Genomic DNA, 26,408 nt, shown 5'->3' with positions numbered 1-26,408 from the left:
TTTAAATCTAAATCCTTTAATCTCATTCTTTAAAAACATAGTTAATTCAAGTACTACTTAAAAGACTTGAAGAGAAAAGTAGTACTTCTTTATCCCACTACATTTCAAAGCATAGTCTAAACTATCTCTGCTACAGGTATGTAACTAGCTAATGTGAATTTTTCCATTTGAGAATCTCTGCACAAAGTATCTCATCTACGCAGAACAGTATAATAGGAACAGTTGCTAAGTAAAGAATGTTTTGAATTATTTTTTTCCACATTTCTGATGATAAACCCACATATTAGTCCTGTGCACTTTACAAAAACTAGTTGCATTATAAAACTAAAAACCTTAGAGTAAATATATAAATATGTGACAACATACAGCAAATATTCCATATGTTGCCACAAAAAGCCATAAACCTCAGGAGCAATTCTAAATGCTTGCAAAGTATTATTTAAACAACAAAACAAAAGACAAGAAAACCTTTTAGAAAAGTTCACACACAAATTATGTTAAAGCTGGCAATAAAATGAATATAATATAAATATTCCTTTTGTCTCATCACACTTAAGGTTTACCATGATTATCAGCTGAGTATGACAGCACAGATTTTGTAAACACTTGAAAAAACACAATATAAAAAGGATTTAATTAAAAATGATCAGTGCATCACTACTTTTAGCTCAGTTTAGTTATGCTAAAATTATTTCTGTGTCAAAATTTACCATTTTTACAAAAGTTGGAGTTTCCTTGTTTATTTTAAGATGGTGCTCTCATAGCCAACTTCATAAATTCCCACAATATGTTATGTAACATTAAGATAATGTCCTGGCCATTTAATCCATTATTTGGCTCTGATTCAAAGCTACTGAGGTAGAAAAGCTGGATCTCACTCAGTCTGATCTTCAGTTCTCTCTTGATTTTCTTTGTATTTATTTAATTTAAAGCTGTTCAGGATTTTATCACCCTAAAAAGAGTTGAGATCTTTACAGCTAAAAGATTATCAGATTATTATAATTTTTAACTAGCTATTATGATATAATCAATTCCACTGGATTAAACAAGGTTTAGATCCTAATACTGTCTATACCTGAATGCCTTTGTATAGCGCTAATCAATATTATTTTATGATATATGGCATGCAAGATGGAGTAATTTGTTACGCCATCAAAATAAAGTGCATAAATACTTCTGCAGCTTTTTCACCCATTTGAAACAGTTCAGCAACTTTTTTACTACCTAAAATTACAGTCACCAGTCCATATTTATCATAAAAAATCTAGACGTGCCAAATAGTGAATTAAAATAAGTTATTTAACATTTATATATACAAACTTTTCTAAACAAATCTAGGAGACAATCTTCTCTGATATTCACTGTTGACAAACAAAACCAGGCTATTTTTAGAAACAGTCTTATATTTCCTTGGATTGAGTTTCTTTCCTGTTTTTCCTATAGTCTTACCTCGGAAACAAAGAGCAAGTTAGAGTGGTGTTTCCCATGCACATGCAGGACCCAAAGGAGTCTAACAGGCTCTCTCTGTAACAGTAAGCCAATACACTAATCCACAGCAAATGCATATGGAACAATTTCCTTTCCTTTCATTCAACTGAAGCTGGTGGCACTATCAGCTTACAACACTACGCCTGCCTAAGCTCTTCTTCACTTCAAGGTGGAAGGTCAGGGTGGACAGATTAGAGACAGGGTTAGCGGTGACAGGGTTAGCAAGGATGAGAGCTGCTTTACAGATCAAGATCCTGAAGCTGAATGAGTACAGAAAAATCAGCCAGTGCTGAAAATCTTCTAGGAAGGGTACAGCCGCCTCTGATGAAATAACAATATGGTGAGCCCCTCTCCCACACAGTTATCAGTTCCACATTTCAGACCAATCTTTCAAATAACAAAACAGTTTTATAGACAGCTCAGAGTACAGAACTCTTAATACTCAATGGCAATACAAACTAAAAATAGTCACACAACATGTTTTCGGCCAAATTCTGCCCTCAGTTGCACGGCTGTCAAACACCAAATTCACATCAGTGTACCTTGGAGCAAAATTTGGCCCACTGTTTGATGAAACAATTAGCAAGAAAAAACAAGTGCAGAAGGTAGCACTTTATATACAGGATGTCTGAGGGAGACAAAATTAATTATATCCCATACATAGATATGGATCTCAAAATTACACAGAAATGCAATTGTAACTCAAAGGCAACAGGTTACCTTTTATTGATTTCACTGGGAGATGTAAATGTGTGGGGAGGAGATTGCCTTTTGTTTACTCTCCTGGTTGCTTTTTGTTTACTAACCTAATGACAAATTAAAATTACCCATCTTGTTTAGTGAATTTCTTGCCTTTCTATACTTTCTTTGTTATTTTTGTTGCAATTACAAACAAATAAAATGTGATATATGGTATCTTGTGCATGTCTCTCTATTTATATACATACATATAAATATACACCCTCATACACATAGATAGTTCTAAATTGTATATTTCACGAGTGCCTATACGTGCAGGCACACACACATCTACAAACATATACATAAGTAACTAGCTGGATGAAGTATAATGTATTTTGAGAAGAGTAAATCTGTACATCTGATTCATGGGTCATAATCTTCAAAGGACTGTCAACTTTTGTGTCAGTCACAGTGCAAAGAATTATGGAGATCAACAATTGCCCTCAACCTGTTGTAGGAATGTCAGCAATGCTCATGATTTTTTTTGGATATTCCTGCAGGAATACAGTTTATGGTATTACATTTTTAAAGTTCCTGTTAACCGATCAAATTATTTTTCCAAATGCAAATAAAGCACATTAAGTAGAAAACGTGCAAGTAGTACAAAACTTAAGCTGTTCTGCAGGGTTTCATTTTCCAAAGGAACTTAAAATAATTCCAAAAGAGTTGCTGAAATAACTTTCCACATAAAAGAGATCTTCCAACATAACATAGTTACATGTAAACATTCTGCATTTTAAAAAAAAAATGTCATAGTTACATTATGTGGAGTTAGTCTTCAGCATTTTTTTCTCTTTATTGCAAACGCATATATAAAAAAAAATCAGACTGCTTACTAAAAAGAGGAACTTCATTTTGGCGGGCTTCTGTTCACTTTATGATTTGGCACAGGCAGAGATAGCTGATGGAAGAGTGATTTGAGCCTCAAAAAAGGAAAAAGTTCTAAAGGACAAATGCTGCAGATCATTCAACCACTCCTCTCCTCCCCCTTCTCTCTAACATACACACAAACACCCCCCCCCCCCAAAAAAAAAAACCCTCTCCCCCTCCCTCCCTGAAACACAGAAGAATCTTGATAGAATGGCAGGAAACACGCACAGAGTGGTCAGGGAAGGATATGATGTCAGCAACCACGAACAATAAAAGGTGTAAAGGTGCTTCCTTCCCTAAACTGTTCCAGAAGTGCAAAATGGGAACCAAAACTCTCCACTTCCTTCTCCGAACAGTGCTGTCTGAATCTGTACTGCTGCAACACCCCAGACAGAGAGAGAGTTCTTTGAACAAGTCAGATTCAGGGTAATAAGGAATATTATTGATATTTGAATCAATTGATAGGGGAATCAAAATAGTTAATTTATAAACAAGGAGGTGATCCGAGAAAAACTTAGCTAAAATGTGTCACTGATTAAAGTTTTCATGGTTGCATTACAAAAGAAACCAGATTTGTCATATAGGTTTTTCTGTTTTGCTAGGCAGCACGTTTTTTAAGGAGGCTTGTTAGATTTAAAATTTAAAAAAACCCAAAAGAGCCCATATGAAAAATGTAAGGAAATGAAAAATGCTGTTAAAAAAAAAAAATCCCTTACCCTGACAGATCAGGGCCTGATCCAAAAGTCCACTGCAATCAAATGGAGTCTTTCCACTGACATAATTATAAGCTTTGGATCAGGCTCTAAGGGAAGAGCTAAATGTATCTATAATGCTGAACAATGATGTGTCAGAGAAAATTAATTAAATTTCTTCAATTAAAATAATGAGCCCTCCAAAAAAACAAGCAAGCAACCAACCAAAACAAAACCCAGCTCAACAAAACCATGAAACTCTAAAACAGTTAATCCCCAGCAGTCCTTATTCAAACAATACTCCCAGTGAAATTTTACTTGTAGGAAGTCTGGATGATCAGGCACAATGTGCAGATAAAAACAGCTTTAAAAAAAATCTTTAAAAAAAGAGATACATTGGATCAAAGAAGGTTGCTGATTATTTTGAATAAATATTCCCCCACCCTGTAGTTTGGTATTTCAATAAATATAGAATAAGGGCAAAAGTCACTGGCCAAATTCTGCACTGAGCAATCTCATTGGGTCAAATTTGTCTCTGATGTAATTCTACTGAGATCAACAGAGATAACACCAATGGTAAATTTGGTCCTTAAGATTCTATATGATTGCATGGGTGTAACTGAGGGCCAAATTTGACTGACTAACAGCAACATTTCATAACAGATATACAGATTATCATCGCTGCAATATATCTGTGATACAGAAATGATGCACTCTACTGTATGGTGCATATGGGCAAGAAGCCATGCAACAAATGAATGAGTAATTTTAAGATTTCAAACATCTGTCCACAACACTCTGATTTAGAAAATGAACATAACCTACATTTATGTATTTTGATCTTATGGTCAGAATGCCACATTAAAAGATGTGGGAGGGAATTCATTCAAATCTGCTAAACTTATCTCAGGAGAGCATGCATTTTGCAACAGGACGCATAAGACAAACATTTAAATCATAACAAAGCCATAACATAGCATATGAATATAGACTACTGAAACTAGGATATGTAACATTGAAAAACATTAAATGTGATGCATGGACTAGTGAGTGCAACCATTTTATTTATCCTTTCATTTGTTTATCTTATCTCAGGTAAAATGTCTTTCATAAAGTAAAACAACCAGTTTCAACACACACATTCTTACATATTGTTTTGCAAATAATTGGCATAATTTATAACAAAAAGCAAACTACAGAACATTAGCTGTGCATTCAGTAAATGGCCAAATAGCCACAAGCTCACTAGCTCCAAATCAATTCTCTCTCATATTTGGATGAGTCATTATCATTTTAAGAGAAAACTTTAATCATTTATCCAGATATGCTGATTTTACTAATTTTACCACTGACTTTGAAGGCATGTGCTGAATGTATAAGATTTTCTTAACTAATTAATATTTTCTTTTTTTTTTTTTTTAAGGAGGAGCAGAAAATATCTACTTTATTTTCCATAGTTAGTCTCAACTTCAAAAGAAATAGCCTAGTTATTATTCTTATTGATGTCTCACTGCATGTCTGATGTGTTCCTGAATATAGCCATATTGCTTGGAAAAATTCCTTCATTTCACTTTGGACTCCTTATTGCTTATATTTTTGTTGCATTCTTCCTCTAGCTGAGAGGGGAGCTGAGTTTCTTTCTTCCTGATCTATCCTGTTTTATTACTTGCCTACTCAAGGGTTCACAAAATGGTCCCCATTCCCAAGTTCTAAAAATGATGGGACACATCATCACCAAGTTACCTGGGAACTAGAGAAGGGCCAGTCCAGAACATTGATTTTCAAATGTGTGGAGGTGATTTTTGATTCCTGAATCTAAACTGCTCCCCATGGTTTGGTTCCAAGTCAGATGCCAAACTGGAAAGGGTCTATTTTCAGGTTCCAGTATGGGTGTTGCTGAAATCATATGAGATTAGATGTTCATTTTCATCCCATTCTGATAGGATCTGATAAGATGGTGGAAATAGCATAAGAAGAACTAGCACTGTGAAACTGCTGCCACTTAGGGCTGAAAGCATGTGAAAAAATGCTTGCAGGTAATATTAAATCCGAAGACTGACCTAAACTTCATCCATGTCCACACACCACCTACTGAGCCCAGCGAGTTTCTTTAAATTTAGGGACAGAGTGTGTTCTAAGTGTGTGTTCAGAGTGTGGCGTGGGAATGGGATCCTCAAATTGTGGATCTCTGTTCTCCATGCAGAAAGGGATCAAAGGGTTCAGCTATCTCTGTAGCAATTATTTTCCTTTCGCCTGGATCCTGTGTAGGGGCTCGGTGTGGGTCCAATAATCTACAAGTGGAGGGAGATTGGATGAGCAGAACATTTGCTGGAATGGTAGGGCACAGGTGAGACAGTCTGGGACTGCATTAACATTACGGAGGCACATGCACCGTACTGGTGAACCCCTAAAGAGATGTCTCAGTGGGCAGTGGCCACACTGAAACCGGGCTGCTAAGGAAATGGGGCAAATTGCAGAGGGCATAGACACAGGACCCAGTGCCCCAGAGGATCCTCAAAATCTGAATGAACGCTGGAAGATCCATAGGGTTCATCAGCGAGAGCCCCTGGTTTCTTCCATGGAAGGGTAAATCCTGCACCCACAATGGGGTCCACAAGGGAGTCATTGCACCGTTTCCTTGCCTTTCCATTGGTATTTCTCCATAGGGGCACGATATGGTCCATGTACATTATAAAATAACTTGTAGTTATCTCATTCAAACTTGAGAAGTTCAACTCTTAATGAATATACTTTGGTGCTATATTAGACCATTTTTTGCACCACATACACATCCTTTTTAGATGGCTCCTCCACCCACCCACAGAGACATAGAATCTTCCATATCTCTGACTTATCTCCCAGGGCCTGATTCTTCACTAAGTGTGGTTTTACACCAATGTAACTCCACTGATTTCTGTGGAGCTAGTTCTCATTTATACTAGTGTAAATGAGAGAAGAATCAGACTCAGGACTACCATTGTTCATAGAAATAGAAGTGTTTTTCTATAGCACAGACCTAAAGACATATCTTTTATCCAGATATTTGTATTTTCTCCCAAAAATCTAAGATTGCTCGTATATTTTACAGGTGGTATTTCCTTTCTTAGCAGAGGACAATCAAACAGAAGACCGTCTCATTCCTTGTTTGCATCCCACTCTAGAAACTTGTCTTTTTTATCAGAGTACCTGACCCCACTAGTAACATCAGGCATTAAACTGTGGTCTTTCTGAAATATAAAGTAGTCTGCACAATATGGCAGACAGAGTGCTGAAATGTTGACAATCATGATAGAATAAATGAATAGTTATTATTATGGCAAATCACAAAAGGTATGGCCTCCTTGAAAATTGAGTGCTGCCCTGATAGTTTATTTTATAGAAGTGTTAATATGACAACTGTGACAAGGTTATAAAAACTATGAAGCTCCCCAAACTCAACTATCTGCCTGGAGATAGTGGATGATTAAAATGCAGAAATTACAAGCAAATATCTCCATCTTCCCCATGACTACAACAGCTGAAAATTCTATATTAAGGCTTCCATTCCCACTTAAGGACAAAAGAAGATGAAAGGTATGTCAGATATGTAATAAAGCTAATTAAAAATACTGCTCTGAAAACACCTGGACTTACTGAAATAGGGGTGAGAAATCTGCCTTTGTCTATGAAACATGTTCTTTTTACTATGCAGCTCAAAATTAGGACAGAACACCACTTTTAAACAGGTATACACAATTTTAATAACACCTGAAGTCAGAATGTATCTGTTCCTTTAAAAAACAAAAGGCCAAGTTCATGCAATAACACCGACATAACCATGCAGCATTTATTTTGTGATAATAGAGGATTTTTTGACATCCCACTTAAGCCTTAGGACATGGTCTATTCTCCATGTGTATGTTATGCAGTGTCTGGCTCTACTCCTGGGTTTTTAGGGTCCAGATGGGATATTGTTCCAGAAGGAGGAAGGACAAATAGATATTCTTGGTGGAGTGAGTCCTGCACCATCCCTTACCTGCCAAAGCCATGTAGCTCCTCTCCATGACTGGCCTCCTGACATGACTCACCTCTCCCCTTTGATGGCTCCTGATATCTCCCTTTGTCTGGGTATCAGCAAAGAGGAGATGCATGGAAAGATCGTGACAAGAGAGGGGAAAAAAAGCAGCATGGCGTTGGCAGTGGGGGAATGCATGGGTCCAGTGACTAAGAAGCAGTGGGGCAGGGAACCTGAGACTGTTAGTCTGCTTTGGGGTGGGGAGGTCTTTTGGTGCTTTGCATTGGGAGTGCAGGCTATGGGCATTTTGGGGGGGGGGGGAGGAAGGGACCTAACAGCCGTTCTGTGGGTGACAGGGAGAGATGGAGAAGATTAACACATATATACTTGTCTTCAGTAACTCAATCCAGAATATGGATGATTATTATGTTAGTACTCAAAAGGGTTAAAAGAGATGCACTCTAGATACCCAAGATCCATCTTGAATCAGTTAAGAAGACATCAAACAAACACCTAATTTAGCATGCTGCTCAAGCACATCGTAGTTCTTATTTAGTCTTTGAGAATTATATTAGGTAACTCATTCATACTTTCCACATGAGGATTTATTCTTCTAATTTTTCACAGAACTGATGTCTAACAGTTTTCACCTCAAGGCCTATAGAAGCAAATATCTACTGGCTCAAAAGGTGTTTACCACAAAGGTAAACCCAACATTATCTGCGAGTATAAAACCCACTATCTAGCATCACAGCCTGTCTACAGATCCCCAGCTGTAACCACTACATTGCACATGCAGCTGGTTACTTTTTTTTAACCTTTATTCCCCCTTCCTCCCCCCCAAAGCATGTTTGGCTACATCTAATGCAAAAAGTCAGCATCACTGACAAATACCATCTGAAGACAGATATACAAAATACATTTAATTTGTACAAGGAAACCTTGATGCTGTGTTATTTCTGCTTTTAGGCCCAGACCCACAAAGAAACTTAGGCATTGCAACACCTAGAAAATCACTGGAACAACAAATCACCAAAGCTTGAGTTATGCACCTAGGCTTCCATACCACAAAAGGGGAGAGAGGCACCTAAGACTGCAGTCTACACAGCCAGCACAGTAGGCAGGGAGCCACCTAAGCTACTCAATGGGACACACCAATGAGGGACTGTGGGCTAAGCCCTGTCCCTCTCTCAGAGATTGGCATCTAAATCCAGGGTACAGGGAGGCACCTATCTCTGTTAACAATCCATGAACTGGGGGAAGATAGGTGTTCAGCCCTCCACCCCCCTGCCATGTCTAGGGACCTCCTGACCAAAAAACAAAAGGCCAGAGAAGGAAGAGAACCTTCCTTATAACCTTAAGCTTCGTAGTCACCCATGATGTGGGAGAAACTCAGTTTCCTGTCCCCCTTCCTCCTGAGTGGAAAAATGGATTTGAAGAGGGATCTGCTGCCTCTCAGAGCCATTCTGATTCCTTGACTTGCCAAATTAATATTCAATTATAGTGGAAAGATTGATGGAGACCCAACAGCAGAAAAGTCTATAGCCCAGTGGGCTATACACACACACTTGAGAGCTAGTTAATCCGTTTAAATCCCTTCTCTCCCTCCTGCAGGAGGAACTTGTTGCCAGATCCTGGGTGAGTACAATAACCACTGTGCTAAAGGCTATATGGGAAATCACCCCAACCCCACTGCTTTGTGTAAACTCACCTGAAGGACCTGATCCAATAGGAAGCCTCCCCTAATGGACTGGGAACACATATGAAATGTAGGCAGCTGAAGGCCTATGTTTCTCAGTTTGAGAACTGCTCCGGGGCTTAGGCAGACACCTAGCATGAGGCAGCAGCGCACAGGTTCAGGTGGGAAATAGGAATGATTAGAATGAAGCTGCATCATGCATGCTGACAGGCAAAAACTTGAGTGCTGAGTGAGATTAGGTGCCTATGGGATTAGGTTGCAGCCAAGCAGGAGTTTTTTGGATCATAAAAATGGGATTTAGGCACCTAAGTCCCTTTGTGGATTACATCCTCAGTAACCAAGTGTAGTTTGTTTGCCAATCTCTGTTCCAGCTGCAAGGAGAATTTTTTTCTTAACGGATCATTGTCAATATTGCTCGTTTTATTATCATCCTAGGAGTAAGCTGAACAAAACCCAAACCAAATCAATAAAAAGATACATTAGCTAATCTTTTTTGTGCCCTTGAATGTACATTATGTTTTCTCAGAGAAAGCACTTTTATAACCATTTTGATATACAAAGTAATTTTTGACAAAATAGTCTTAGAAACAGAAAACTACAGTAAAGTCAACAACCAGCACAGCTTAGAGGAGCATGTTCAAGGCTGAAAGGCAGCCACTCCTGACTTCTAATCTTGTCTCTGCCTCTGATAAATTGAGTCATCTGGGCAATTTGCTTTCAGTTTCCCTATCCATAAAATGGGAACAATATCTACCTACCTAATACAAGTGTTCTGAGGAATAATTAAAGTGAATATTTGCCATAAGCTATAGATCTGCTAAATATAATTAATAAATAGGTTCTGCAATTTTCATCTGGCACAGATAATGAGGAAGTTTACAAGTATATGAAGTTGCTCCCTCAACTAAAGCAGAAATACAGAAGTTGAATAGTCACCATCTCTAGCCTATCTAGAGATTTTGTTCAAAAAGTTTCTAATTATCTGATTTGTCAAAAGCATTTAGATACATCTAGTGTTCTAGCAAAATAACCCTACATGCTAATATGTATCCTCTCAAAATAAAGATATTTGACAGTACTGTCATACATGGCCCGATATGGTACATAGTAGATTCATCAATTTCCTGTTTCTTTCTCTGTCTTTCAGCATCCTTATCAACCTAATTAAAGCTTTGTTCATTCGAAACCTCAGATGACAATTTGTTTAACTCTATCCCACTGTGGTCTTTTTATAAAGAGAATTAAATTTGATCTTCTGACAGCAATTATTAACTGATCCCAACTGGCCCCAATTAAGACACATGGCTCACAGGCCTCAAAATCCAATAAAGTGCCAAGTCTTCTCTTTTGCTTGTACATCTTTCTTTACCTTGCTTTATTTTCTTAAAGCCAATTAAGCTAGTCTTATCAAGTGGAACTGAATGCTATTGTGTACTAACTTGAGACATAATGTATCAATTTTCAGTGCAGATACTCTGAAGTATTGACAACAATTCTGAAGTCATCCTCTTCTAAGCCCTCCCTGATTCAATTCACTTAGACTAGCAAAGAAATGTATTCACTTGTGCTGTATATGACCTACATAATGTTTCCTTTACTGTACATATTTAACCAGCAGTGATTAGAAGAAACTATTTAATAGCCATAATTTTTAGATTGTTTACAATGCTGTCTTACAAGAACACCTTCCTCATTTCATTATTTTACCCTCAGAAATCATCTCTTAATTTCACAGCTTCAAAGGAACATGGTGCTCCTGAGTAACTTCTGAAGTTAACCTTTTTTACCCCTAATTTCTGCTCTAATTTTTTCACATATGTTCAGTAGTAAGATGTGAAGCAATGTTCCCATGCCTTCATATAAATGCAGGTAGCCCCAGGATTTGGAACTCATTGATTGTGTGCTACCCCAGGGAAATGGCTGAATTAAAACCAGCCTCATGAGACTGAAGTAGTTTCTATTCACATCTGGCTCTCCTTATTCTAAACTCTAACACCTGCCTCGAAATTTAACCCCCATTTTTTGCTTTGAAGAACAAATAGGACAGATTTATCTATAGCCATTTGCTTTAGGTCGAGGCTGAACCATGTGATGTTCTGCTAAATTAATTGCAACGTAATTGACATTGTTTGACACAGTTCTTAAAAGGATGATGCTCAAATCACCTAGTGGCTAGATTTCTTTTCCTCTATTTAAATACATGCATTCTTGTATTTCTCTGCATGTAACCTACCTGCAGCTGTGGATGATAACCTATCAACATGTAATACATGCTGTATGTTGCCATGTTTGCAATTAATGATTATAAAAACTAACAGCATCTTCACATTGTGCCATCATAGTAGTAAGTAAAATCTAAAAAAAGCTCAGAACACCACTGGTTCCATATCCTTTAACTCATTAACCAGGCTGGAAAATATGTTTTCTATTTGTTATTCTTTTCATTACATGCTTAACAAATGTAATCACAATAGTACTTAGACATGAAAGAGATACAGAGACATTGAAATTGCAATGCAATCTTTCATTTACTGGTAGGAAGAGGTGTAAGGTTATGCAAAACATAATCAGACATATGCTTCCTCTCCAGAAGGGAAACACAATTTTCTTTGTGAAAAATCACAAAATAGATACAGTACTCCCCAATTTTCTAAAAATAAAACTAATCTCAACCACCTGATTTAGTAAAGGCAATTGATTAAAAAACAAAAAACAAAAAACCAAACAAACCCAAAACATACAGACTATAAAACACAGGTAGCACTTATACTCCCACAAATTCTATGTGACCCCAAAAAATGTCAACTGTAGCATTTATAATGATTGATTCTTCATTTCTACCAACTGCACTCAAGTTTCAGTACAATCAAAACAGATTCTGAATGTACTGTGCTGTAAATTATTTCTCATTGTATTCTGATAATCTTATATAAGACGTTATGTTAATTTTAGAACATACTTCTGCTAAAAAGGGCAAACCCTGAAACAGATTTAGTGCAAAGAGCTGAAAATATCCTGTGGAAAAAAATCTGTAGAGAAATCAGACCAACCCAAATCCTGCCATTACTCAGCACTGCAGTGACATGCAGATGTTTGTAGTGGTTTGAGGAGCCAGCGGGGGCTGGAAACTCTACGTACTCGACTCCAACATGATTGCAATTGAACCTCATCAAAGTAAGAGTTCATAATTTGTCACAGAAAACAGCCAATTAACATATGTTAGCAAAAGGCTCCATAAAGATAATATATGAGTAAGGACCCAAAGCAGCTGTTGGAAATAAAAATTCTGCACTTTTAAAAAGCATTATCAGACTGGGCTTCAGAATGTTTAAATTGATAATGGGTAATATGTTTAAAAATATGAAAAACCTAACTCTAGTATTTCTTTCAGGTTTGGGGTTACAGCTAGGGCAATCTGGGTACTGAAGCACTATTTACTATTCTTACGTTGAGCTGTAAATAGTTAAGACCTTTGCCAAAACACAGCAGTTATTTTGTTTTAGTGCTATTTTAAAATACAGACTTTCATTGTGAGTGAGGTGGCCTTCAGCGATGCACTTTGTTGTCAAGACATTCCTCTGAAAACACAGCCTATCCTTTATCTTTACAAAAATACAGTGCTGTGAAACTCACTGCTGCCTCAGGGCCGGGACTGTGATCTCAGTTACACGGCTGCAAGTGCAGTGAAACTCTACACAACTGATTAAGCTATTCTGTAGTTACATTGATGAAAATGAGATAAGACTCTGGCCCCAGCGATTGTTAAAATAAAGATATGCACGACATAAAACAAAATGTGTGTTTTGAACGTGTTTGTGTATGGGAAGTGGAGCCCAGTGCTTTGTTAACACTTTTAACACTGACTGTGATGTCACTGATTCCTATCTTTTCTAAACAGCTTCTTGATAAATCTCCATTCTAGTTTCTTTGCATGGATAAATCTTTTAGAGTCATACAGTTTATGGCCAGAAGGGACCTCCAGAGCATCCAGTCTGACCTCCTGTATGACAGGACACCAACACCACTCAGCACCTGCACACTAAACCCAACAACCGAAATTAGACCAAAATATTACAGTCCCACTGGAGACTAGACTATTATGGGCCACAGGCAGAGAATGGGAGGGACTTCAGTGCACTAATGCCCGACGACCCCATGCTGACAGGGAAATGATTAAATGAGCTATGCCCAGATAATCCTGGCAAGTGACCCACACCCAATGCTGCAGAGGAAGGCAAACCCCTCCCCTCCCAAAGTCACTGTCAATCTGACCTGAAGGACCTCCTTCCTGACCCCACATATGGCGATCAGTTAAACCCTGAGCATGTGAGGAACAATCAGCCAGCCAAGCACCAGAGAGCAAGAATGTATGGTGCCTCTTCAGAGTCCTGGCCCTCCCTATCCAATGTCCCATCTCCAGCTGTGGCCATCCCTGATGCTTCAGAGGAAGGAGATTAAAAAAACAAAACAAAAACCCAGAAGACATGGGGAGAAGAACCCACCCTGGTGTTCAGCTGAATTTTACACTGAGTGATTAGGATCTTGTTGTTTTTTTTTAAAGTCAGATATTTTTCTTTTATAATGTTTAGATCCTTATGTACCCATCAGTAGCCACAGTCCTTTTAAAATAATGTATCTGACCTAGTTTATTTGTGTGTGTGTGTTGAGACACAGTATTGTAAAGGGAAGTTTCTTTTTGAAAGAAACCCAACAAAGTTTTTAGTCAATTCATTTTAAAATGTGGTTTTAATTAATATTCAGTAAAACAAACAAAAAAATCTCATGTTGATGAATGAGAGCAGAATCACTGATGCTAAAACAGTAAAATTGATAGAATGGAAATACTGTGCTGTCCACAAAAAGAGAATGTGCTGGCCTTGAAAGGAGTCTATTCTCCCACTGAAACACTGAAGAGTCATCAATGTAGCTTCCATTAAAGCTAGACCATGTAATGTGTGTGCTTGTGTTCTTCACTAATCATGGGAAGATTAGACTTTTAAAACTTCACTTATTGCGCTGGTGCTCAACCATCTGTTACAACTAAGCCACGGCATCTTAGGTCCTGATTAGAGAGACCCCTGTACATGCTTAACTTTACACACTGAGAAGTCAATAGGACTACTCATAGTGTGTAAAGTGAAATATGTGTGTAAGTCTTTGTGAGAGCAGGACCTAAAATTGCTCAACATTTCTGACTTTTCTTGCACTGTGCTCATTCTACTCCCATTTGTACAGTGTAAAATTTACTAACATCCTCTACAGGGCTTCATTACATTAAACTAAGGCAGAAATGAAACATTACACATATACTTTTTTATCAAAATAGCTTGAATAATCTTAGAGTTATACTTCTTTTTTTCCTTCAAGGGTGTGTTCACAGACTCTCAAGCAATCAGTAACATTTTTTTATTAAGATCTCAGCAATAGATGAAAATCCCAAAGATCCTCTGCAGTTGAAACAGTCACATATCTTTGAATGTCCCCAACTAATGACAGTAAACTATGTAGCCTCAAGCTAAAAAGATTAATTTCCATTCTGGAATGAATAGACAAAAAGACCGGACAGAACACATGTTAATACTAACAGCATTGTTACAGCTATTAAAGAAAACACAGTTCTGCCCCTAGAGTTTTTTTTAAACAGAAATAATAAAATTCAAGGTGCAATTCAACTAGTGCTTTATAAATGGCACAATAAACCAAAGTCAGACAAATACCACCGTTTTTTTCTTCAATATATTTCCTCTGACAATTTCTTGTGCAACCACACTACAAGCTTTAGAGGCTTTAAATTTGCTCTTTATTTTTCATAATAAAATTGTTTAATAAAACTGCTGCCAACCCTAAGAACAGAATATCAAAAGGCAAGTGTTATACATGCCAAGGAAATATTGTCTCACAGAGCGATTTCCTATTCTGTAAAGTTAACTTTCCTTTTTGTGTAGCTAGAATCAAAGAAATTTACAATTAGACCAAGAACAAGTAAAAGTAAATTTCAATCCATTGCCTTTAAACATGTTCTCCAAGCATGCTGATTATCAGATTTGATGTGTTGTTTAGTTATATCTCATGCTGAGAAATCTACAGCATAATTTTTTTATTTTAGGTTTAAAAAATTATATACAAACAAGTACTTTGAACATGTTCATTTTCCTATCTATTTTGTTTTAGGCCTTATCTTAGGGCCTAATTCAGTGACAATTCAGATCATTCAGTGATGACATCTGCTAAAGAGTGCCACCTATAGCACATTGCAACCTAATTCTCAAAGGTGTTTATAGCTCTTTCTCCAATTATTTTAATAAATCCATTTCTCAAGTTTGAAAACAGGGTCCCTAAGTGAGGGTATCCAGTTCTGTACCATTTCCCTGGCCTGGAAAGCCACAAATGATCACAGATGGACACAGCCTATATGGTAACAATGTATTACAAAGATGAAAGGAGTGGACTATTGTTGTCCATTTATGATTAAAAAATACTGATTCTTCAATAGCCTAACAAGCAAATGTGAACACTAGTAAAAACAAAATATCTTGAATCTATTCAGGATGGACACTTAGGAATTAAGGGCTTGATTCCTATCCATTCCATGGAACAGCTACAGAATAGGCTGCAAATGTTCAAGCTTAAAATAAAAACAGTAACTAACTAAAGCAACCTTGCACTTTCTCAGGTAGAAATCCCAGGCCTCTGAAAGCTCAGAAGGACATGGTTAAGTCATGTTGAATTATCCAGCATCCTTCTATACCAGCCCATAGATTTACTTCCCCCCCCCCCAGCTGCTGCAGAGAAGAATAATCTGATTTATAACGATATCACTCTCCTCTTATTAGGCCCTCACTCATCAGTTGTTGTTTGGTTCCAGTAGATGGAAGCAAATCTCTTGCTATTTTTCTGTTTAGTGGGGTTTTGAAAGGGTTTATAGGCCAGAATCTTTATTTTTATATTTATTTTTTGTGTCTGCTCTGCTCGACTCCTAAATAATTTGTTCCAGATCATGGAGCAGCGTCTTCCGAAGAGCGACACTCACCAGTAAGTCAGTGACTCCTGCTGAAATCTCTCACATTTAGTACAACATGTTAAGAGGGTGGATGGCCTGGTTGCCAGTCCACAGTAGTTTGTTTCTGGTAGCCTCACTAGAGTCTGATCCTGCAGAGGTAGCTCTCAATAAGAAAAAGGGTTAGTGGTCCGGATGCAAGTCCACATAAATTGATTTTTGACAGCCTTGTGACATTCACTTCTGCAGGTAAAGCATTGAGGATCCTAGCCAACGTGGTATTTGTTTCCCTTCAGTTGCCTGACTGAAAACATGGTGGAGAGAAAAATGCAACATCCTACCCATGGCAAACAAGTTAGAGAAGATCAAATTTCAGTTCAGATGTCATGGAATATACAGAAATACATCTGTAAGCTAGCATGCCAGAGGTATCTTTGTGCTTCAGATGTGTAGAAGCTGAGTGATCCCACAAAATAGAAAAAAAAAAAAAAAAAGCAGATTCTGAGACTATTTTAGCAGGTGCAGTCCAAACCCACCTTCCCCTTTGTCTTTCCAGAGCAAGAACAGAGGATCTGGGTAAAAGTGCTTAGCCAATGCCCCAGGAGTTCTAATAGTGCTGCTCCTACTATGTCTGGAAAAAGGGCTGGGTTTTGTCAAAAGGAAACAGAGTTTCAACCTGCCAGAAACAAAACACCCTCCATGTCCAGACAGAATTAGACATAGAAAGATAGTATATTTGCCTCTATTTCTTCAGCCTATTTCAGTAAGGAATTCCTCTCCCATGTAAGACTGCAAGATTAGATGCTCAACTTTTTAAAGACCTGTCAGCCTCAATTAAACAGGTGTCAATTATTCTTAACCTGAGTGATATATGGCCAGACCTGCCTAATGAAAGAGACACTTTCCTGACTCCCTGCAGCCATACCACATGTTATGATCTTGTCAGTTCTCACAAGCTAATCAGGGTCAGGCTGGGTCAAATTTAAAAAATGTATGTTCTTCAGAGCTGGGACTGTCTCTTTCTATGTTTTTATGTAGCACCTAGCACAATGGTCTTCAATCCTTACTACTGCCTCTGGCCATGACTCAGTGTAATTAATTAATTATATTTGAATGAGAGACCTCTAAAGAACAAGTAGGTAATATAGGAAGTGGTGCTGGAAATTCAGTGAGTGGCATTCCTATCTGAGACAATCCTGAATCAATGGTGCTAGAGGACTCTGTGTTTCAAATGAAATGTAAAACCAAAAGGTTAAGGATGTTAAGTCTGGTGTCCTGGCTAAATTCCAACTTGAGTTATTTTATTCTGCTCAACTAAATTCTCAGGCAGTTGAATAAGACACTCTTTGCTTCCTAACCTTGACAAATGTAGTGTTACTGTGTGCTGTTAAGCAACTGCAGTGTTCCACCCTGAAGGTGGTTGCATTTTCAGAGCCAGGTTCATTGATCATTATATACCTATTGCCAATCTCACAAGTAGCTTGGAGGCTTAATTAATTAATATTAATAAAGTGTTTTGAGCTTTGTAGGCACTATACAATTAGAAAGCATATTATTCATAACAGATTAGCAATTTCTAAGGTCAGCAAAGTCTTTCTCTTTCATCACTCCTTTCAGGAAAAGAATATGGAAAAAGGAAATATTGATAGGACTCCTTTTCAGGTGTATTCCAGAAGTGAATGTTTAACACAAAGAGAAACATTCATATTTCCTCCTCTTCCTCCCACAACTGACTGGCTGTAACTTTGGGAGTTCTTTATAGTACCATCATATTGGTGGCGGGAGCCAGGGACCCCCATAATGCCATGAAACAACATTTTGAAAAAAGCTTTAGAGAGTGCAAGTAGCTAACTTCAGCCTGTCATGTGTGCAATGTTCTCCTCCGTTTCAGCGCTGCTTCAGTTACAGTAAAGAACAGAGATTCTACAAAGACAAAGAGGTCATGCCTATGTCAGTTGTTCTTTCAGAAATGAAAGCTTATTTTTCATTGTGACACCACATATGATATCCGAGAACTCCCTCTTTGGATCAGTTCTGGGGAAAGCATAACGAAAATACCCTGTCCAATCACTCACAGTTAACCTGTCCATTGCAATTCCACAGTATAAGCCTAAACTAACTCATAATTCTAACATCAAGTGATCTAATAATGTTAGATTCTGAAAAGACCAGTCTTATAGGCCAGAAACGATTCAATCTCATTTCACTCAGTCCAGAGCTCTCAGTCAAAACAGAGATCAATTCCAGACCAAAGAACGTTCCTGTATGAAGGTGTCATGGCATATATTTCTAGCTGAGCTTTTGGGCTGCACACGTACTATCACAGACATGTGGATCCTGAATATTCTCTATCAGTATTTTTCTTAGCATTCACATTGGTAACCAGGCAACAATTATTTGATTATATTCTCCAAGTTCTACGGATGTGTCAGGCTGGGGTGGGCTCATACGTGAGTAAAATTATCACTGTCCACTCAAAAGAGGTTGAAATCTACTATTTGAAGATCAAGGGAAGGCAGAATGCTCTTTCCCATTTCAGTACATTCCTGATTAGGGGAGTAATCCTGAGAGAGATGGACAATGCCTCCACCAATCAGAGAGGGACAAAAGAATGGCAAAGAAGGTACAGAGGTTCCTTATCCAGGCAAAGATAAAACTCCTAGGGATTATGGCAATCCATTTCAACACTTGAAGTATTAAGCTGCCATGCCAACATACTCAGTTGCATAAGTCTGAAGCACGGGGAGTTGTGTCCTATATAATTTCTGTTAAGTCAGGGAGAATCACAGCAGGGTCACTTTGTAACTGTGGGAATGAACTAGGAGGCAGACGTGTTTCTAAAGGTGTAAACAGCCTAAGTGCCTAGGAGTGGATTCTGTCTTTGTTGCCTAGATAGTCAGTCCTACTTATATACATCATCCCTTTTTTAGTTTAGGCAGTGTATGGAAGAAGCTGTCCAGCAAACAGGTGACCATGAGTCTGAAAGTTCCTGACTGGCCCAGGAGGTCATGATAGCCCAAGCTCATTGTGAGTTCCATAGCTCTTCTCTGCTGATTGCTCCTGTGAGATGATTTACTACTACATCAGAGACTAAAGCTGCATAGCAATCCCAATTATCTAGGTCTCACAACATGGCTATTGGAAGTGCACATCTGAAATGCCCCAAGTTATTACTGCTCCTTTTATATTCTCATTTGTGTTCATCTGCCATGAATGATACAATAATATTTTATTTCGTACTGTTTCTCTCAATAAACCATATCCCCAAACTGGTCCTGGCAGAAAGTTTCAACATTCAGAAATGTCAGAAGTTTTATTATTCAGGTTGTGCTGGATAGGGTCTCAATGTTATCACTCTGAAAGTAGAGGCTACAATCCTCAGTAACCCGAGAGGTAAACTGTGACATTGGTCCCTGAAGTAGTCAGATGCCTGATAACTTTTAGCAAATTATATTTTTCATGTCAGGTCACCCTTTCCTCCTTGAGAGTTTATTCTAGTACTTGGTGTTTTTAGAAATCCCCTTCTAAGCCTTTTAAGGGTGTCTCAAAAAGGTTCCTTAACAATGCTGTTCCTGGTGCAGTGCTTTCAGCCAGACAGGTAGGAAAGCTGAAAACCCCTTTTGTGTAGCAGGGCTCCTTTCTCTAGTTTTCCATCAAGACAAGGTAGTGATTACATTTCACTTTGAACCTGTCACTTATTTTTAACCCAAATTAAGATTCCAATTTCATTTGAACTAGGAGGTATCACTGCCCACTTTGTTTCCCACTCTAATAGCAGGAAGGAAGAGAGACCTATTGTGTGAATGTTAAGCAGGACGAGTGGGGTTTACCAGAAAAGAACATTTTTGACCAGAAGGTCAGATCAATTATTTGTTCTGTTCAGAAGTCACAAGCAGGAGAAGACAGTCTCCAAGAGAACAATTTCTCAGTGGCACAGGAATGCATTAACAAGAGACATACACAGACCCTGCTAAAGAAGAGGAAGTGAAAGTTCACTCTACCCAGTTGGTTTTGACATCATACACAGGACAGAGCAGAAACTTCTCCATTCAACATATGCAGCAGAGGAGGGGAAGCCTCCCCTCCCTTGGGTGTCTTCAAACATCTTTGCACGGGCATTCTATGAATGCTAAAAGCTGTAATTTCTTGGTAATACCACCCAGTTAGTATGTTTGGTACATGAAGTCCAATTTCTGTAGGACATGGAGAAACCATATACACAGGTGAGAAATTACATTTACTGTCCATTTTTTGCAACAACCTCTTAGAACAGAGGTTCTCAAACTGTAGTCGATTAACCACTAATGATCCACAGAGCTATTGTTATGGTCTGTAAAGAGCTGGCTAGTCACATGATGTTCTTCCTTGTGTCCAACTGCTACACGCACTGAAAGGGAACTAAAAGGCATAATTAGTTATTACTGATTAGTAATATTTCCTAATATTAATTTGCCATGTATGCTACATTGCTATAGTTGCCACAGGGATGTTAATCCATTGTCAGTGAGGAGTGCAGTGGCCAACAAAGTCTTGACTGTAGATTAAGACAGAAGTTTGCTAGATATCTGTGGTGTTTGCATGTGGGCCCCAGGGTACTCCATGTGGAGGGAGTGTGGGAGGGGGACTAAATTTTCTTCCTTTATGGAGTTTTCCTCCTTTGCTTCCTCCTCTGGATTTTTCCATTTCATCAGTCAACTGCTTCTGCAGAGTCAACAGAGTAACATCTAGAGCACACAACACTTATGTGCAAAAGGAAATAAACGTAAATATAACGTTCCAGATCAACACAATACACTAGACGAAAACCTTCCTGGAAAGATCCAACTCAAGTGTCCAAGATGATATTTTCTAGTTTTGCAAAATTAGGGCATATAGATTAAGGTACTGCACTGGAAGGATTATTGCTCATTCATATTACAGTTCACAATGTGGAATTCCACACCAGGGATGCTGAAAAGATAAACATGAGTGACACAGATATAGGATAAAAAAGCAGAAATTGAGATGAAATAAATAAGAACTACAGCTGTCCACATTTTCCAACTCTTCACCAAATATCTGTCTAGACAATCCTTTAGCTGCAATAGACTCTCATAGACTCTAAGGTCAGAAGGGGCCAATATGATCATCTAGTCTGACCTCCCACACAATGCAGGCCACAGAACCTCACCCACCCACTCCTGTAATAAACTGCTAACCTATGACTGAGTTATTAAAGTCCTCAAATCATGGTTTAAAGACTTTAAGGTACAGAGAATCCACCAGCAAGTGAGCCGTGCCCCATGCTAGAGAGGAAAGCGAAAAAACCCCAGAGCCTTTGCCAATCTGCCCTGGGGGAAAAATCCTTCTTGACCCCAAATATGGTGATCAGTTAAACCCTGAGCATGTAGGCAAGACTCACCAGCCAGACACCCAAGAAAGAATTATTTGTAATAACTCAGAACATGCCCCATCAAATGTCACAGGCTATTGGCATATCTACCATCAGTAGTCAAAGACCAGTCAATTGCCAAACTTGGCTGTCCCATCATACCATGCCCTCCATAGATTTATCAAGCTCAGTTTTGAAGCCATCTAGGTTTTTTGCCCCCACTGCTCCCCTTGGAAAGCTGTTCCAGAACTTCACTCCATAATGTAGCAAGGTGCATCTCAATTTATTGATCACATTTTACAAAATGTGAGAAGCTTCTGTGAAGTTTAAATATCAAAATCTCTGCCACACAAAAGTACCACCTATGGGGCCTGACTTTTGAGCTATCTTTGTTTGGCACAGACTATCTTTATGTCACAATAACAGCTCCCTGATTTTGGGACCAGCAGAACAGTCATACATAATAACTGCTGAGTGAAAGAATCATACAAAAAGAAGTTGAAGATAATTTGAAGGATAAAATTTGCATATTAAAGCATACACAGCCAGTTTAATTTCCTGATAGCTGCACAAAATAAATTTCAAAGTCTATGTCAGATTGTATTTTGGTAGCTTGTTTTTCACTTTATCTCCTGAAAATTGGTCAAACTCTTAGCTGGCCTCTAACTGCAAATGACAGGAAAAAAGTGGTTAAATAAGATAAAGATGGGACTTGATCACAAGCTGCACTTCTTAATATTCTATTTACATCAAATTCAAGAGCAAATCTACTTTTTCAAGGCTGAATTTCAAACAACGGTTGCCAATTACCAACTTGACTTGAACTCGATCATTTAAAGTTTACTGCCAATAACTTTTTTTTAACCTAACACCATAAACTTATAATTAAACAACATCTTCTTAAGAATTCAAGATATAATACAATAACAGACTGCAGTCGTCACTGATAAGAAATCTTCTAGCATGATCTTGGAATAGGGTACTTTGGATTCCTAAGTTTGTAATGGCATTAAATTCAGATGAATATGACAATGTATTAGAAATATTTGCTATGATGCAATGATTTTAGTGTTTTTTTAAACAGAACCCAGTCATGTTTCCACTGAAGTCCATGGAAGATCATTGAGCCCTGAGTACGAATATCACTTCAGTACAGACTTAAGAACTTACTATTAGACACTCTGATAGGGCCCCTTTGCAAAGGTGTAATTTTACACTGAATAAAAGAGAGACAGATTGAAGTACATGTAATATACTGTATTCTGTACATGAAGATTGTTAGCCAGTAATTAGGTGTATTTTACTTTCTCACACTTCTATGATGAACTTTGTTCTGTTTTTTTACAAGCACTATAAATGTTCATCCTTTACATTCTATTGAATGAATATTAACTTTAAACAATTAAACATCTATCTACTAATTGTGTACCATTTTTTTTTTTTTTTTTTTGGCTACAGAAAATGAGCCCACTTATGGCTTTGGGTGTTGTATACAATAGGATTACACATCACTCAACCTGTAAAATCAAGAGTTGGGCAGGAGAAATGTGCATACCATATAGAGATGGTGGCTTTAACATAAGCTCCCCTCAACGATGCCACGTACCTGATGTGTTGTGATGTGATTCCCTAGAACTCCCACCTGTTCTGGGAATAATGACAAGAAATATAGTTCCACATTCTCTTCCCCCACTCCCAAATAGTAAAAAGGAACCTGCTTTACTCAAGGGTGAGTGAGTACCGATTTTGGAGGTACAGAAGTTTTTGCAGGGATACTTGCAACATGTTGAATGAGTAACATTGTACCAAAACAGCATACATCCTTCCACCGTCCTCTTTACTAAATCTAACATACATTTAAATGTCTTCTTCAGCATAACCCATCAGTAAATATGTGCTAAAATGGCAATGCATTCTCAGGCTCTGATACTGAGGCCTTGTCTACACCAGAAAGTAAGTCGACCTATATTAGATCGACTTACAGCATGTCCACACTCAGGGCCCAAGTGTAATTGTTTTGGTATAATTTGTACCAAACTTCTACAAACTTGTAACACGGGCCCCCTCCCACACACACACCCATGGGGATTGCAGCTTGGGCCAGGGCCTCCGGGCCCCAGTAAAGTGTACCCTTTTTTCCCCCCGTGTGGGGGCCCTGTCCACACTACCCTCGGTGGGTCGGTGGTGAGAGTCCTCACCAGGAGCACTTCCACTGACCACAGTGGGACAATGTGGGGAGCTGAGAGACCGGAGAGATCTCCCTCCCTCCCTCCTCCCACCCATTTCCTGGCAGGAGCCAGGGGAAGCCGCCCAGGACTTCTCTCCTCCCTGTTCTCTCGCAGGAGCCAGAGGAAGATGTCTGTGGCTTCTCACCCCCAGGGAGCAGAGTCCATCTACCCTGATTTCTTGCTCCCCCCTATCAGGAGCTAGGCAGCCTTGTTAATTTCACAGCTGAGCCGTGAAATTGACAAGGCTACCTGGCTCCCTATAGGGAGCAGGCGGAGACACTGTCTAGGGCTGCTCCCCTCCATGCTCCTAGCCGGAGTCCAGCCGCCAGGGGCTTCTCACCCTGCTCCCAACCTGGAGTGGAGTCCAGCCCCCCACTTCTCGCCCCACTCCCAGACTGAAGCAGTAGAGCACTGAAATTGACAAGACTGACAGACAACAGACAATGTAAGGAATGGTCTACACTGACACCGCCTCACCCTATCTATGCCGACATAAGCCCTACACCTCTTGTTGAGATGGTTTTATTATGTCGGCATAGCAAGGGAGTTAAATCGGAGGAGGAGCATTTGAATGTGTACCCCTCTGCTGTACACATTCAAAAGTCAGCTTTTGTCGACAAAACTCTCTAGTGTTCACCAGCCCTCATTATCAGTCTGAGATTATGATAGTAGCAGATTCCCTTGATTGGGTTATAGCCTTAAGGCTTTGTTCTGACTTTTTGCATCCAGACACGTGTATCTTGTTTTCCCCCTGCAGTTCTATGCAGTCAGATAAATGCATCAGCTACAGTATATTCGGCAGCAAAAAAACCTACAACAAAAAACAAAAACAAAACAACCTCCCTTCATAAAACCCAATCAAAAAAAGTAAAAGAAAAAACCCTCCCCCCAGAAACACTATATCACATGAAAAATATGCCAAAATGCTCCAATTTGTGCATATATAGGATCAGAGCAAATCCTGATGTAGAAACAAATGCTGTACACAGTATTTTACAACAGATAGAGTTTCTATTAGAACCTAGAACATAGGCATTCGTAGTGCTGATAATACAGGATGAGCCTTGCCCTTCACTTACTCAGTTATTTGGCTTATGTATTTATAAGGTGCCTATCACCTTGGCATCTGACCTCATGACAATTGTCATGACGTCACTACTTTTACCTTCACCTTCTCTGTTTGCAGCACAGTGCAGCCTTTGGTAATGAGGCAAATTTCACACTTTAGCTTTGCATATGCTAGGACATGGAAAATAGCCATCAATTCCCTCTTCTTCATCCTAGTTTAAGTATTCCAAATGAATGATACAACATGAATTTGAAAAAAGAGAAAACAAACAAACTGTGGAAACAACATCTGCCCTTGCACTCCACCAAACACCAGTACACTATGAAAAGGATCTAAGGAGATTGAAAAGAGAAAGAGAATAAAGGAGGTTCCTTGCAGTGGCTTCTTTGAATACATTTGTTCAAGATAAAAAGAAAGGGGATCAAGAAAAAATGCATGCCTGTTGTTAAAAGGAAAACCTTTTTGTGTCGAATATATTAGAGAAATTGTTCAAGAACAGTTCATCCTTATACAAAGATTGCTCATGTTATGCCGCCAAGGCCAGGGTCAGCCTGGGTTATCAGCCATGTACCAAAAGTGCCAGACACGCAAGTTAAAGCTGACTCCTATTCCTTCCCCCACTGCATAATGGCCCATTCCTAATTGCATTCTGAGAAATCCAGGTGGGCAAATAACCATTTCCCACAATTTAGATAGGAGAGTTGCATTCTGACACACTTCTATTTTAATTGTATAAATTCAGACATATGTAGGGCAGAAATCCCTGCAGAACAGTGTCCTAAGTATTCAATCAAGGGGAAAAATATCACATACAATATTGTAATTCTTATGGATAATTCTGAGACAGTTCATTGTGAACATTTTTTCAAACATATTAGCATATACCGCATTAAAGCACATCATCTTTTTAAAATAAAAAAACAGGAATCTTATGCTTTTTACTTACAGCAATCCTTTGGAACATATCATGTGGGATAGAACAATTTACTCCTCATCAATGCTTTGAGTTCTGCAGAAGATCTGTTACTTTAATTTATCAATATCCTTCATTATTAACATAAAATATAGCATAAATAGTAATCAGTAGCATGTACATATTAGTTATTCAGTCTCTAACCTTTAGCAGAGCTATTTTTTGTACTTTTTAATAAAAACAGATTAGCACACCTCCTTTAAAGTTTTGTATCTAGAGCAAATAAATCATAAAGCAAAGAATAAATGATATTCCAGGATGATACAATAAAACTTACACACAGGAG

The 26,408-nt window shown here is 38.5% G+C and overlaps 1 protein-coding gene across 1 annotated transcript in view; it reads right to left on the bottom strand.

The window, feature by feature from the left end:
* The window catches only part of MEF2C (myocyte enhancer factor 2C), a 143,150-nt gene that overhangs the window by 85,424 nt on the left and 31,318 nt on the right, over nt 1-26,408 (bottom strand). The window lies entirely within an intron of this gene.

The sequence above is a fragment of the Emydura macquarii genome, unplaced genomic scaffold, assembly GCF_026122565.2.
Source record: "Emydura macquarii macquarii isolate MOO-44397 ecotype Brisbane River unplaced genomic scaffold, CSIRO-AGI_Emac_v2 contig_2897, whole genome shotgun sequence".
Classification (NCBI taxonomy): domain Eukaryota; kingdom Metazoa; phylum Chordata; order Testudines; family Chelidae; genus Emydura; species Emydura macquarii.
Note: the sequence above shows the minus strand (reverse complement) of the source record. Positions and strands in the feature narration are given on the sequence as shown.